General features: G+C 41.1%; 1 long non-coding RNA gene across 2 annotated transcripts; it reads left to right on the forward strand.

Annotated features, from left to right (window-relative positions):
* Window positions 1–11,977: 11,977 nt before the first annotated feature.
* Window positions 11,978–13,450, forward strand: LOC129190206 (uncharacterized). Of its 2 annotated transcripts, none has more exons than XR_008572961.1 (3): window positions 11,978–12,122; window positions 12,761–12,817; window positions 12,918–13,450. It is a non-coding gene; the product is annotated as an uncharacterized LOC129190206 (long non-coding RNA). The 2 variants fall into 2 exon arrangements; XR_008572960.1 differs by having other exon boundaries at window positions 12,027–12,131.
* The last annotated feature ends 2,038 nt before the right edge of the window (window positions 13,451–15,488 follow it).

The following is a 15,488-nucleotide window of genomic DNA, read 5'->3' on the forward strand; positions in this document are numbered from 1 at the left end:
TCAATAACTCCTCCTCCAACTCCACCACAACGACGTATGCTCGACCACTCCTCTTCAAAGGTAAATAACATTTATCATTACGTATTATTATATCACTTTTATTATTGTTTTTTTCATTAATTATCCTGGTTTAATATTACTACTGCATCCAAACTCCTATTTACATACATACACATATACTGTATATGTATACACGTACATGTAGTACCTATATTATTGGTAATATTACCTTGTCCCCTACTTAAGAACGATTCAACATAAGAACGGTCGTGTGGAACCAATTGTGTTCGTAAGTTGGGGACTTAGTGTATACTGTATACACAGAAACCTAAAGCACTACCAGGTTGTCTTGCAAAGAAACTCGAAGAGTGTCTGAAATGTTTCCAGAGATGGCCAAAACACTTCTTTTGCCGACAAGCATTTACTGGATGTGAAATGTTTTGATGATCTCCTGAGACAATTGCTCGAATTGCTCGTCTTTTTGTCAACGGGATTCAAGCGGAATACTGAGACTGATTGAAACACTTGTTGCTCTTCTAAGCGCTGCATATAAATGCAGCACTTTAAATGACTTCATGTTTTATAAGTGTGACTACTTCTTCCCCGCTAAATGAGCCCCATATGACCTGCTGCTGTTGATTCTGACTTTTAGGAAAAGGGTTTCAGTCATTATAAGAGCTCTGTGCAACACTTTTCATAGCACCAGGGAGGCAACAAATACTGGAATATCGTTTTATGTGGCATTAGCATATTTGGTTTGCTTATTGTAGGCAAGTAACTCCACTGACAGTGGCATGACTTGCACATTACGGTGTCCTAAGGCGTTTTTTTGAGCTGCGTGTAAGTGGGTATGGGTTTTAAAAAAGTATTTGTCTTAAAGCGGAACTTTTCAAAAACACAAACAAAAATCTTGTTTCATAGATCAGTTTGATGTAAATGTACCCTAACAACAATAAATCACCTTGCATGGTCCTGAGTTTGAAACAACCAACGACCAATAAACAGTACCCCGGAGAATGGGTAGGGTTAAATCAACTCTGCTGCTTCCTGTTCCCTATCCGACACAGGGAACTGTACACGTGTAAACATGTGGTGGACAGTGCAACCTTGGTTTGGAACACATAAGGTATTTCTTTCCCTTTTATGTGCGTTCTAATGAGAGAAAACAAGTTAGCATGAGCCAGCTAACATTGCACATCATGGGAGGTACCTGTATTAACAGGTACATTTATGACAACATGTAATACTTGCAGCATCTTGCCGGATTTTAGGATTTAAAACATTCCTGGAGCTTCTCTCCTGGGCACATTGATTTGACACAGCCCATAGGAGCTAACGCTACTTCCGTCAGCAACATCTCGTTAGATTACAACATTTTTCTCCGAATATTTTGACTTTATTCTTTGAAAATTACTGATGATTTTTCTGTATTTGCTGTGTTTTTTTTTCTTGTTAAAATACATTTTTCAAATGTGCCTTGGACATTCTGATGTACAAATGCAACTCAGTAATACGCTTTATTTGCTAAACATTAGGTCATAGTTTTTCCCAGCAAAAATAATATTCTATACACCTTTGGGATAATTGTTGGCAGCAGGTGTTGTTTTTGTATCAGGGTAAAATAAGGGAATTCATGTTCACCTCTGCATTAATTGGTAATGAGATAACATGAGCAGACAAACAGCAACCAGAGCCATCGGAGTCCCGTAATAACAACTCCAAATGCTTGATCCTGCAGTTTTGTTTTTACAAAGCATACAAGAAAAGAAGACATGAAAAAACATTATTAGGATTTACAGATAACAAACCTTTGTTCACGTGTGCATGTTCATGTAGAAAGCAGTCATCAAAAGGATCGTGTTTACTAATTACGAGCTGAATCAGGACGTAAGCGTGAGCGTGTGCGTGTGCGCGTGTGTGCGTGTGTGCCATTGTGGATACCACCACATGCCCATAGATGCGTTGTGGTGTGAATTGGACTGGCTCATACACTGCAGAACACATGAAAGACGTCCGCGTTGGCATCCCAAAGCTGTTAACATGACATGACGGCTGAGAATTGGATTTAATCATCAAGCGCGCGACCATGAATGTTAATTTATCTCCAAAGATGTAATCTTTGCCGCTGAGGGTTTGTCGCAGACTTTAGCGTAAACCTTTCTTATTATCATTTCCCCTTTTATCCCGGCTGGATGGGTGATCAAATTATTTGTGATTACGAGGACGGGGAGGGTGGTGTTGTTGTCGATTTAAAAAGAAAAAAAGGCCGGAAGACCGGAACTCCAGCCTGCAAATCCCCCGGAATTATTCATAATGATACACTAGCGGAAATAAGACATGCATATGAATCCCCTTTTGTCCTTGTGAGCTATTAATAAGAGTAAGTTCACATTAATGGGCAAGAGACAAAACAAATATATGGCTAACGCACTGATGGCCCACGGTTTTGTATTTATGAGTGCCTCGGAGACAGTCAGCATACTAATCACCCCGGCGAGGCCTGAGCGTGTCTCTGGAAAAAAAAAAGTAACAGTGTCAGTCGTAATTACACACATGTACAGTGGGGAGACCCCCAAACACAGCTGAGATGTAAAACAAGGAGGCGATGTAAATCCACTGTCAAGAGGGCTTGTGCATTGCAGCCACCATGCACACACCCTTCCTCTCTCCTGTCTCCACCTTTATCCTCCATCTCTCCTCTCTCCTTGAAGACTGCACCAATCCCATCACTCTCGGCCAAGTCACCGAACGTTCAGGCAGAACGATACCTCGTTTAACACTGCCCCCTGCTGGATGTACATGGCAAGACCGCCAAAGAGGCAGGCAGAATAAAACTCCTCACAATGATTTTAAAAATGTACAAAAAGGCCGTTGTTATTAGATATATTCTTTTAGGAGTCAAATTTATGAGAATAAAACAAGGAAACCAAGAGGTTAGCATGTTGGCCCCACAGTGAGGAGGTCAGGACAGGACAGAAAGTTGGCATCGGAGGAACGGGGCAGGGAAGAGGGGGTGTGATGATGATGATGAAGCAGATCTATGAGGCAAGAAGAGGCCAGATTATGGAGGGCTTTGATGGTGAGGGGGATTTTGAAATGGATGAGCTGACGGCCGGGGAGCCAGCCGAGGTTCTGAAGGACAGGGATGATGTGGTCAGGAGGCGAGCGGCAAGGTTTTGTATGGATGGAATAGGTCAGGGGTCGGCAACCCATGGCTCCGAGGCAGCATGCGGCTCTTCAGGCTCTTTGTTAAAACAACTGAACTTCTCTCGTTGAAGTTCTGACTGATGTGATAAACGGTTGGTTCAGGTACCATCCTGCTAGCAGCAATATCCTTGCCGAAATAAATGCTAGGTTTAGGGGTAATGGACGCCAGTGTCCGTTGGTAAAAACCTTGCTCCCTCAGCCTTAAAAGCCACGCTGAACGCTTTTAGCACAGCGGTCAGCGCTCTCGACTCCCATTCCGAAGGTCGTGTGTTCGAGCCCAGCACGGGGCTGGCTGAAACGGGCGGATTACATACTGCAGGTACTATCCTACTTGCACTATCCAGGATTGCACATGTTTCCTTGCAGGTAACCATGGTCAACTTCAACTTCAACTTCAACTTCAGTGTGTGCAGTGAGACACGAAAAAGACATCTTGTTGAGTATCCATGGCCATTAATACGTCCCTACAAAGAAAAATCTCAGAAGAAAATAGAGCATTTCATTCTGAATGGACATATTCAGTGACACTGGCTCACCCACTCGTGTGCTTGATATGTTTGGTCTGAAAAATGAAAAATGCCCCACTGCAGACGGGCGTAAGACACCGATTTGGGAACACTATGGAGGGATTGAGCAGAGCAAGCATACTTCCAAGAAGTGGATGAACGCTCCAAACTCAGCTACAGCTGCTATTGTTGTAGCTGCACAAGAGATCGGCATGTCACGTATTTCAGGAAATACTTGAAGGAATTGTTTCAAATATTTCGACATTCTTCTTAAATAATCTTCATACATTTTCTTCTCAGAATATTATGACTTTATTCTCATAGTATTATAATTTTTTCCCCAACCTAACTTTCCAAAGATTACAACTTGAATTTGTTTTTTGTTAATATTAGGATTTTCAAAAATAACTTTTTTTTAAAATAAATATTTTTTCTTTACTATTTCAACCCTCTGCTACTAAACTGACATTAATTTTCTTCATAATATTCCAAGTTGATTCTGATAAAATTGAAACTTTTTTCTTGGAACACCATTTTTTCCTCTTAATATTTTGACTTTATTCAGTTTTTCCCATTTCTGCTATTGTATTTATTATAATTTATTATTATTTATTTTTTATTTATTTTTAACTATTTAAACTTTCGTCTTGTACTTGTTTTCCCTTGTAATTATGACTTTAGTCCCATAATATTTTAACTTTATTTGTATTATGACTTTTTCTGCAACCTAATTTTCTAAAAAACTACAAATTTATTTGCTTTTTTTTGGTTCTCATAATGTAAAAAAAAACAACTTTAATATTCCAACTTTATGGTAGTACAATTTGTCCTCATATTATGACATTGTTCGTGTAAAATAACAACTTTTTCTCATTAACTTTTTTCTCTTAATATTTTGGCTTTATTCTTGTAAAATGACAGCTGTTTTTTTCCCATTTCTGCTGTTGTCCAAATATTTAAACTTTCTTCTTGTACATTTTTTTCTCGGAATTATAACTTTAGTCCTGTAATATTTTGACTTTATTCTTATTATAACATTTCCCGCAACCAGGTTTTCCAAAAATTAGAACTTGATTTTGTTGTTTTTGTTTGTTTCTCATAATATTACAACTTTTTCTTTAACATTACAAGTTTTTACTACTAAACGGACATTATTGTTCCTCATAATATTATGAGATTATTCTTGTGAAAATTACAACATTTTCCCATCAGATTACATCTTCTTTCTCTTAATATTTAGATTTTTTTTTTAATCATAAAATTTCACCTTATTTTTTAATTTTTGCTGAGGTTTTGGTTAATTTTTGAAGTTTTCTTGTTAATTTATACTCTTAGAATGTGGCGTGGGCTGCCATATTAATATTATGCATTATATTTGCATATCTTCTGTGTCTAAGCCTTCTTCCACTGAGCAAGAGTCACGGCGCAGCTCTCCAGCTCTGCAAGTGTTTTTAAGATGCTCGTGTTTTTACATCAGATGCACATTGATGGGATAAAAGGAGGCCTAATGAGGGGGGGGGACAGACGCATTAGGCCAGAGGAATATAGATTTTCTGTCAGGGCTCCATTGTACAGATGTTGGCTGTGTTATTTGTTGTCACGGATGTAAATGAGAGTGTGCGTGTGCGTGTGTGTGTGTGTGTGCGTGTGTGTGTGTGTGTGTGTGTGTGTGTGCGTGAGTGTGTACGCTTCCTTAACAGGAAACCTGATCAAACAAGATAGGGAGAGGGAAACAAGTAAATTTGCTGGCACAACCGTTTTAAATTGGTGCTATTCTCTACATCCGTCTTAGAGCATCAGTCCACCTTGCTGTTATTCCCATCTCATCCTCAGTCGCTACGGTGCGGGAAAATAGAAGATCAGCGAGCAGAGGCACAGCATGACGCCGGTGTTGACTTAGCTTGGTTATAAAGTTTTTTTTGTTGTTGTTGTTTTTTAAATTGTGTTCTCCGAAAGGTCACACTTGCCTCTGGTCCACTTTCTTGCCTGTCGCCTCAGCTTTGAGCGCTCAATCCTCGCCTATTGATCCGGCCTCCGTGGAGCAGGTCTTCGGTGGCGACCGACTCCTCACATCGCAGCACGCCGGCGTCGGGATGCTCACAAAAGACTCTGCTGACAAAAGCTGGGAAGTGGACATTATTTCCGGAGAGAGAGAGCGAGAGAAGCCTCCTGTGGATGTTTAAATCTCTTATTTTTTTTTATTACTGGGAGCTTTGAAAATCCAAAATGCTGAATCCTCTCCTCTCTCCCTTGTTAAGCCAAGGCCAAATCTGGAGCCCCCGAGAGGCCATTCTCAACAATGCTCGAGGCTGCCAGGCTTGATGGCTCAATGCTCCCTGTATGACATGCACTGCCTCAAATGGACGTCTGCGCTTTTATTCGCCTGAAAGTTGATACCAAAGCTGTTCAAACACCAAGGCCCTGTCTTCTAAATACAGAATAAAGGCGGCTTTTTGTGTCAGTCTGTGTTTGGGCTGTTGTGGATGAGCGTGCGTTTGTGTGTGTGTGTGTGATAGCGATGAGAAAAGACTCGCATCATTCTTCCAAAAGTAGCCATTTTCCCTCGCTGTATTTATATACTTTTGTTAGTGTCCTTTTAACCCCCTCCTCCAAAAAAGACCAGTCAAATGTATATATGACACTTTTACTGAGCATGACTGATTACAAGATGTCCTCAACTGGACAACCAGCGTCTATTTACTATTGATCCATGTCTCTCTAAAAGCCACAAAAGTAGTTCATGAGTGTGTATGCCTGTTTTTTCTGTTTATGTGACACAAGCCTTGACATCTCGGCTTTATTGTGAGGACGTTTTGTCTCGTCCACAAGAGAAATACCATGACGAGCTCCTGTCATCCCATCGGATTGCGCAAATGGGTGCGTGTGTTTTTCTATCTTTATGTGGCACAAGCCTTGAGCTCTCATTGTGGGGACATGTTTTGTTTGTGGGGACATTTTGTCTCGTCCACAGAAAGAAAAATACCACGAGCTGCCCCTTTGACCGCGCGTGTGTCTGATACGAATCACGTCGCTTACCATCCATGAGGTCACTGCGGATCTTTACTTACATCCACTCAGGATGCACTTCTTGAATGAGTGCCTTTGAGGTCTGATCGTGTGTGTTGGCAATTGATCTGCACTTTGTGTTGCAATTGTAGACAGTAGGTGTCAAATGGTTGGCTCTTCTGAGTGTGTAGGAGTATAAAAATCATTTTTTAAAGATGTTACACTAATAACAGGAATTCTATAGCAAAGCAGGCATAGCGATGACAATTATTTCTGTCAAATGCGGAGTTCATGTGTTATGCAAGAGACAGTATGGACTTCTTCGAAGGGCTCTGACATAATATCCTCCCACATGTGTCTCATGAGTGTCTATTATCCGAGGCGGGATAATGAACTATTGCTCCACAACAATGGAGCTGAGTGTTTCAACCTTACTGCTTCACTCAAGAAGCGGCACACGATGGTTGCATGTGGAATCAGCTTTCATCTTCTTTGTGCGACTCAAATGTTCACATTCTCCTACACGATGCATTCGCGCACATCTAAGTATTCCGATGCATCCCCACGCTTAATTGCAATCATCAGTGATTTTGACTGAATTTGCCGCTTTAATTCCACGTTATTGTGCTTTTCATCAGATCCGTTGTTGTGACAATAGCAGTCAGAGTGAGTCATTTGCATAATGTGCACATTTTGGCAATCAGCAGAGTTCAGTTTGGTGGTGAGTGAGTGAACTGAGAAGAGGAGGGCTTCTACTCAACTACACTAACCGCTCTTTGCTGCCATCATGTGGCGATAAGTAGATTAACTGCCATGTTGACTTGATGATCATAGTTGACAGTTGTCTTTTTTTATTTATTTATGTTTAATCATGTTATTGTTGCATTATCAATAGAGGTTTTTTTGTAATGAACTATTAATGTATATATTTTGCCAGTATTATTAAAATGAAGTTTGCACTACCCCACACAAATCAAAAAATGCAGGGGGCCAATTTGATATGTTTGTTTTTTTTTTTTAATTTTGTAAAAAGGCTTTAAAAAAACTATATATATATATATATATATATATATATATATATATATATACATATATATATATATATATATACATATATATATATATATATATATATATATACATATATATATATATATATATATATATATATATATATATATATATATATATATATATATATATATATATACACATATATGGTGTTGTGAAGAAATATTTGCCCCCTTCAAGTTTGTCACACTTAATTGTTTCAGATCATCAAGCAAATAAAAATATTAGTCAACGGCAACGCAACTGAACACAAAATGCAGTTTTTAAATGAAACTTTGTATTATTAAGGGACAAAAAAAAAAAAAAACCCTGCATGGCCTTGTGTGAAAAAGTCATTGCCAACCTGTTAAAACATAGCTTAACTGAGATTAATTGAGCTCTATGAGTCTGGAAAAGGTTATAAAGCCATTTCTAAAGCTTTGGGACTCCAGCCAACCACAGTGAGAGCCATTATTCATTCAAATCCATTCCCTTAGCAGCTCCTTCAGCAGCAGACTGTTACACCCGCGGTGTAAGAAGGAGAGGTTCTGCAGGTCCTTCATACCGACCGCTGTCAGGCTCTACAACACCTGCACCACCTGAACCATGTTGTAGTCACTATGTATTCTTTACTTGCGTATCTTGCTTGCTGCTGTAACAAGTGAATTTCCCTGCTGTGGGATAAATAAAGTACTATACATACATACATATCCACAAATGGCGAAAACATGGAACAGTGGTGAACCTTCCCAGGAGTGGCTGGCCAACCAAAATGACCACCACAAAAGACCCCACAACAACATCCAAAGAACTGCAGGCCTCACTCGCCTCAGTTAAAATCAGTGTTCATGATTCCATTGTAAGACTTTCGGGAAAATACGCTGTGGTCTGACAGAAGTGTGTCCCATTACATCTGGCGTAAAAGTAACACTGCATTTCAGAGAACATCATACCAACAGTAAAAGATGGTGGTGGTAGTGTGATGGACTGGGGCTGTTTTGTTGCTTCCGGACCTGGAAGACTTGCTGTGATTAATGGAACTATGAATTGTGCTGAAACGGAAGATTTTTTTTTCGTTACAGCATAGAAAACGTGTTTATGACTTGACTTACTTCGCTTACTTATTCTAAACTTAAGAACGTGTCTCAAACGGAGTGGGGAATAAGCCCAAAACTTCCCACTTCCCACACAGAATGAGAGTAGAACCTTTTTTTCCACTCGATCTCAGCCATGGCATTTCCATCTCAGCCATGGCATGTCCGTCTCAGCCATGGCACGTCCGTCTCAGCCATGGCATGTCCGTCTCAGCCATGGCATGTCCATCTCAGCCATGGCATGTCCATCTCAGCCATGGCATGTCGGCTGGGCTCTGCTGGCTCAGTAGCCAGTCTCCATGCAGTGTGAAAGGTGATGTCATCTAACGTCATGTCTCATAGCATTAGTGATGCCTAGTGACCACAATACTACATATAACTTGCCTTTCAATATATTTTTTTACTAATAATAGCCCATAGTCAACCACAAAACAGCCATCATTTCTTAATTTGTATTTTTTTTTAAAACAATATAGTGAAGGACAACTGTAGTTTGTCACGTGACATGCTGTACAAAAACCGAGACAAAATTTTAGTGGAAATTTTTGGTGAAAACTGGGAAAACCGAGATTTGACCGTACAAGCATTTGTCCCATGCTCTGAACTTGCTACTCAAACAACAACAACAGCAACTCAGCACAGACAGTGCAGTTCCACGACCACCATAACCATAATGACACCAGACCTCATGTTTCATACGACGGTTACATTTGATCTCAGGAGGAGTACAGGCACAGTATAAACTGCATGTGGAAGAATCGTTTCATCTTCTGTTTGTACTGTGAATCCTCTTTTTGTGACATTGAACGTGAAAGAGAAAAGATACCGTTTGACTCCTGCACAGATGAACCTCTGTACTTTATGGAAAATCACAGATATATATTTCAAAGGATTTTCCAAGTATCTCGTAACAAGCGTCGCCATGCCTCCATTATCACACCCTGAGTATCGAGATAATAACTCCTGTAATGAGTCGCCAAATTAGGAGGGGAAAGGCACACCAGATTAGAGCGGAGCACGGAGCCAACAAAGGACTCTGGGAGAGGAGGGAGCAAAGTTGATGATGAAGGCGAGGCCGCACCAGGGCAGAGATAGGAACAATCAGGAGGAGAAAGTTTTATTCCTTAATTACTCCCCAAGTTAACCCTTCTCTGGGTACTGCTTTGTCTTTTGGCCGGCTCTACAAAGAGGCAGGCTGAAGAGGTTTCGTCTCGTTTCCTCGTGTTTGTGCAATAGATTCCTTCCCCCTGCGTGTGTCTTTCGCCTCCTGTTGTTCTTTTGTCTTGATCCTTGAAAATGATCTCCTTTGCAGACACCCTTGCTGCAAGATAACAAGCACGGCTTATTTGCCGCGTGGCTGCCATCAGAAGTTTGTGAGTGTGCTGTGCTTTCCACCAGGACATGATAAAACTACATATTTCTACACTGAGATCAAATATTACAGTATTATATCCTACAGTACTCCTACAGTATCTCACCCTGCGGCCAGTTGCATGTTTCCCTCAGTGAACCGCAGCTCCCCAGTGCCACCACCACTCATGCAGTCCCAGACTAGGACTTTTTTCCCATAATATTAGAACTTTTCCCCTCAACCTAATTTTCCAAAAACTTTATTTTTTGTGTTTGTTCCTTATAATGTAAATTTTCTTTAATATTTCACCTCTATGCTGCCGAAATGATGTTATTTTTCTTCCTAGGATTACAGATTTATTCTCATAAAGTTGCAACTCTTTTTCTTGTGAGAACACTACTTTTTTCTCGCAATATTTTGACTTTATTTCATAAAATTACAGCTGTTTTTTTTATTTCTATTGTTTGTCTTTTTTTCCCCAACTCTTTCAACTTTTTTCTTGTAAATTTTCTTCTCATAATTATGACTTTATTCCCATAATATTTTGACTTCATTCTTGTAATATTCTAAGTTTTCCCTAAACAAATTTTCCAAAAATAACAACTTTATTCTTTTTTTGTGTTTCATAACATTACAACAACATGTTGTAATGTTACCAGGAAAAACCTCATAATGTTACGACATTATTCTAGTAAAAATATGACTTTTTCTCATGAGGTTACAACTTTTTTCTCATATTTTGGACTTTATTCTTGAAAAATTACTGCTGATTTTTGTTTTTTTAGTTTTAGTTAAATTATATTTTTAGAATGTGCTGCAGGCACATTGTCATTCTCGAAGCCCCAATCTTGCGTATCGTCTCGTCTCATGGAGTGTCTCGTGACACCCTGACTAGTGACTAGTCACGTGACTCGTGACTAGTCCTGACGCATCGGCAAATTTTGCTGAGTTTTGCAAAGTTTGCACGTTTAGTACCCCAAACTGGTGATCATTAAGGGAGAGGATTAATAACAATAATTCATCCATCCATCCATTTTCTGTGTCGCTTGTCCCCACTAGGCTTGCAGGGGTGTGCTGGAGCCTATCCCAGCTGACTTTGGGCAAGAAGCAGAGTACACCCTGGACTGGCTGCCAGCCAATCACAGTAATAATAATAATAATAATAATAATAATTATAATAATAATAATAATAATAACATAATAAGCACATTATAAGAGGACCCTTGCGCAGGTTGGGTCTTTATGCTCGGACCCTAATGACACTACATGAACAGACAAGCACACACATGATTTTCAAAGGCATTAGGGGGCAGCAAATCACCAGAAAGTTTGGGTTTTGCCGGGAAAGCAAGCTTCCCTAGCATGTGCAAGTATGTAAAATTGAATTACTAAAAACAATAGGGTTGTTAGTTTATCCAAAATATTATAAACAGTATGACACAGTTCAGTTGTGCACCATCCCAACCTCTGTAATGAAAAATGTTGTTGATATGATGGGAATACCTAATGAGTATTTGTTTTGGTAAACACTTCAACCCTATCCTCTGCATGCTACCATTATAAATACCGTGTGAATATATATGATAGCATGTCAGTCATGTCAAATAAATCAAGACGTTTGGTTACGTAACATAATTCCCAATTGTTTGATCAAGCCGACACTACACCCAACGGACAGTAGGAGGAAGCACACGCTTTTCTCTTCCTAAAGTCCCTGACCTAGTTTCAACTCTTGAGCGTCTAGGACATTTTGTTCCCGTCTCAGTCAATGGGCCCTCATGATCTCACACGAGGTCAACCGCTGTTAAGTAGCTTATCGGCCAACAGCTCTGCAGTCGACTGAGGAGGAGAACCAGAGGAGAAAGACAGCAGGGCTCAGGACTTGTGGAAACGAGCGTGCGCCTCCATGTAAACAATGTAGCTGTCTTTGCACTTTGAAGAGTTTTGCAGTCATGAGTGTGCTGTTTAGACAGCTTATGTACTAAATATTTGCATGTCATCCACACGGCTCTTGCACATTTGAATGACATTTATAATAATGCTGATTTATGACTGACACTGTCAGAGAGGTATTCATTTATTAATACTTTAAAGATGTTTATTATTGTGGTTGCACCTTGCAGGAGGAAGTAGAGCGGCATTAGCTCACACTCTGTGGTGTGGCTGATATTTTGATTACCTCACAGAGCTACACGAAGAGTGCAAGTGCATGCAGTCATAATGTTGTGATGTGCGGACGGCGAAAATGTGCTCCAGTGGAATATGTGGTGTGATGTGCGTCAGCTGTGTACTCTGGACGGGGAACGAAAAGAAAAAGGATGTGTTCCGGCACACTCAGTCTTATTTGTGCATGAGTGCGGGGAAAAAAAAGAATCACACGCCGGTCAGCCTTGACATGATCATGTGACGCCAAAGCGTCTTTCTTGTGTGTGTGGATGAGATATGATCAGACTTGGAGGGTGCAGGGGCATACGTGAAGTGCAGCACATCCCAGCAAGAATACTCAAAAGGTCTGAACACGCTATCTGTTGTATTGGTCTTTCAAGGGCAAGAACACCCCTTTTTAAGTTTCGATCTGGCACAAGAAGGCCAAGACAGCAGAGGTAAAAGGTCAAAACAGCAGATGGTCTATTTCAGCACTAAACTCTGTTTTATTCTGATCTTTTTATTTCCATTCCATTCCATTTTCTTCCACTTATCCAGGTCCGGGTCTCGAGGGCCGCAGTCTCAGTAGGGAACTCCAGACTTCTCGGTCCCTGGCCACCACTTCCAATTCCACCGGGACGACACCGAGGTGTTCCCAGGCCAGCTATGAGACATAATCCCTCAGGCGTGTCCTTGGTCTGCCCCCGGCTCTTCCCGGATGGGCATGCCCGGGACACCCAGAAGACCAAGTTCCTCACCCTATCTCTTTAGGTGAGTCAACAGTCCGGTACAGTGACCACATTTTGCAGATGCTGTACCGACCCGCCCGTTAATTTCATGCTCCAGCCTTCCCTCGCTCGTGAACAAGACCCCAAGATACTTGAACTTCTCCAGCTGGGACAAGATCTCACTCGCAACCCCAAGGGTGCAAGCCACCCTTTACCGACTGAGAACCATAGCTTCAGATTTGGAGGTGCTGAGTCTCATCCCAGAAGATTCACACTCAGCTGCTAATTTCCCCAGTAAATGCTGAAGGTCACATCAGGACCACATCATCTGCAAATAGCAGGGATGAGATCCTAAGGCCCCCAAACCGGATCCCCTCAACGCCTTGTATGTGCTGAGGAATTCTGTCCAATTCTGTCTAACAAAGGGCAGCTTTGGCAGAGGCCAACGTTCACATGCTTGAATTACTGCTGGCAATGCGAAACCAGGTTGCTGCTCCGGTTGTACAAGGCCCAAATGGCACATAGTAGCATGCCACAAACCCCGTACTCCCAGTGCACCCCCTCACAAGTCCACAAAGCACATGTAGGCCAGTTGGGCAAACTCCCATGCAACCTCCAGTACCCTTGCAAGGGTGTAGCGCTGGTCCAGTGTTCCGCGACCAGGACAAAAACCACATTGCACCTCCTGCAGCTGAGGTTCGACTAAAGTCTGTACCCTTCTCTGAGTCCCTGTATATAATGACCTATAAATTGTGCAATTGAGTCAGACTTTTGACCCTATTTTTCATGGATTTATCCTGAATGTTTTTGATTTGCTTGTTTGATTTAATTCTGGAATGAAAGCCAGAAGCCTGTGCAGTTATACCACCAGGGATCCTTGCATTAGAGTTTCCTCAGTAAAAATGATAAATACAAATTACTGCATCAGCTTTGCAGCCCTGCACCACCACTGACATGCATCAATAAATAACAACAGCATGTTTTGGAGTGATGCTTGTGAGGCAGTTGACAGAGGTAACAAACTGTCACGCCAACAAGTGTTAACCAGATGAACATTTGTACAAACTCCTCTCTCAATCCTGTGTCTACACGGCGCCAAAGGAGCCTCTGCAAACGAGGCGGCCAAAGTCAACAGACGTGTCTCACGACTGAACACAATGTACAGCCACCACTAAACCCATGAAAGGCATCGCCAGTCAGCTAAAACAGTCTTTTGTGTCGCTAATCTTGCACAAATCGTTAGGATGAAACACACTGAGCTTACCACCCTTGCGGTGGCAATGCAGATTAGAGACATGCAGGATCATGTGTTCTGGCACCAACCAAACCAACAACCACATACGGCGCTCAGACGGGGACGTGTTCTCTGTCTGTTTGTTGTAAAGTTCCCTGCCACGGCGACGCAGTGACACACAATGGACGCAAACATGAACTCTCTTGGGCGCATTCACCTCTGCTCACCTTGAAGATTTCTATTAAAGTTTGTGCTCAAAGAAAACCTGGTTGCACTCGTCATCAACCTCTCTGTGGCTAATGGCAAATGGAGACCTTGCACATTCTGTCCTTTTTCCGGGTGTCATAAAGGAAAGTAAACGCCCTACATACGGACCAAGACATGCACATGTGTTGATTTAGTCATACGTAACAAGTATCTCTATTTTATTATTGTAAGGGCACTGCAGATATGCTGACAGGCAGATGAATAAATCCTGAAGGATCTCAATTCAATCGCCATTATATATGACTCAACTTTTATTAAAGCATAAAACCACTACTTGAAATAATGAAACCGACTAAAATAGATTTTTTTTGCTGGCTCGATTTGAAAGGTGCACTAACACAAGTGAGTATACTTTACACTAACCAGATTCTTCATGAAGTACACTTACCACTATCCATTACGCCCCCAAGAGCTGTAGAACAAAATGTTGCAGTGAAAATAACGTTGGAGCTAAATTATACTCAACAAAAATATAAACACAATACTTGTTTTTGCTCCCATTTTTCATGAGCTGACCTCAAAGATGAGAAACGTTTCCGATGCACACAGAAGGTCTAATCTCTCTAAAACTTTAGTGAGCTGTCTTCGTACATCCACTGTGTGTGGCATATGAAGATGCTGATTAGACACTATGATTATTGAAGAAGTGCTCTAGGTTGGCCACAGTAAAAGGCCACTCTAAAATGTGTAGTTTAACTGTATAGGAGAGGTCGGGAGGGATCCGAAAACCAGTCAGTATATGGTGAAAATGAAAGATGAGAATGGAAAGTAGAAGAGAAACACAGGTGTGTCATATCAAGATGCTGATTATACAGCATTATTTTTGCACAGGTGTGCCTTAGGTTGGCCACAATAAAAGGCCACTCCAAAATGTGAGACCACCATTTGCCTCAAAAACAG

Source organism: Dunckerocampus dactyliophorus, chromosome 11 (genome assembly GCF_027744805.1).
Source record: "Dunckerocampus dactyliophorus isolate RoL2022-P2 chromosome 11, RoL_Ddac_1.1, whole genome shotgun sequence".
Taxonomy (NCBI): domain Eukaryota; kingdom Metazoa; phylum Chordata; class Actinopteri; order Syngnathiformes; family Syngnathidae; genus Dunckerocampus; species Dunckerocampus dactyliophorus.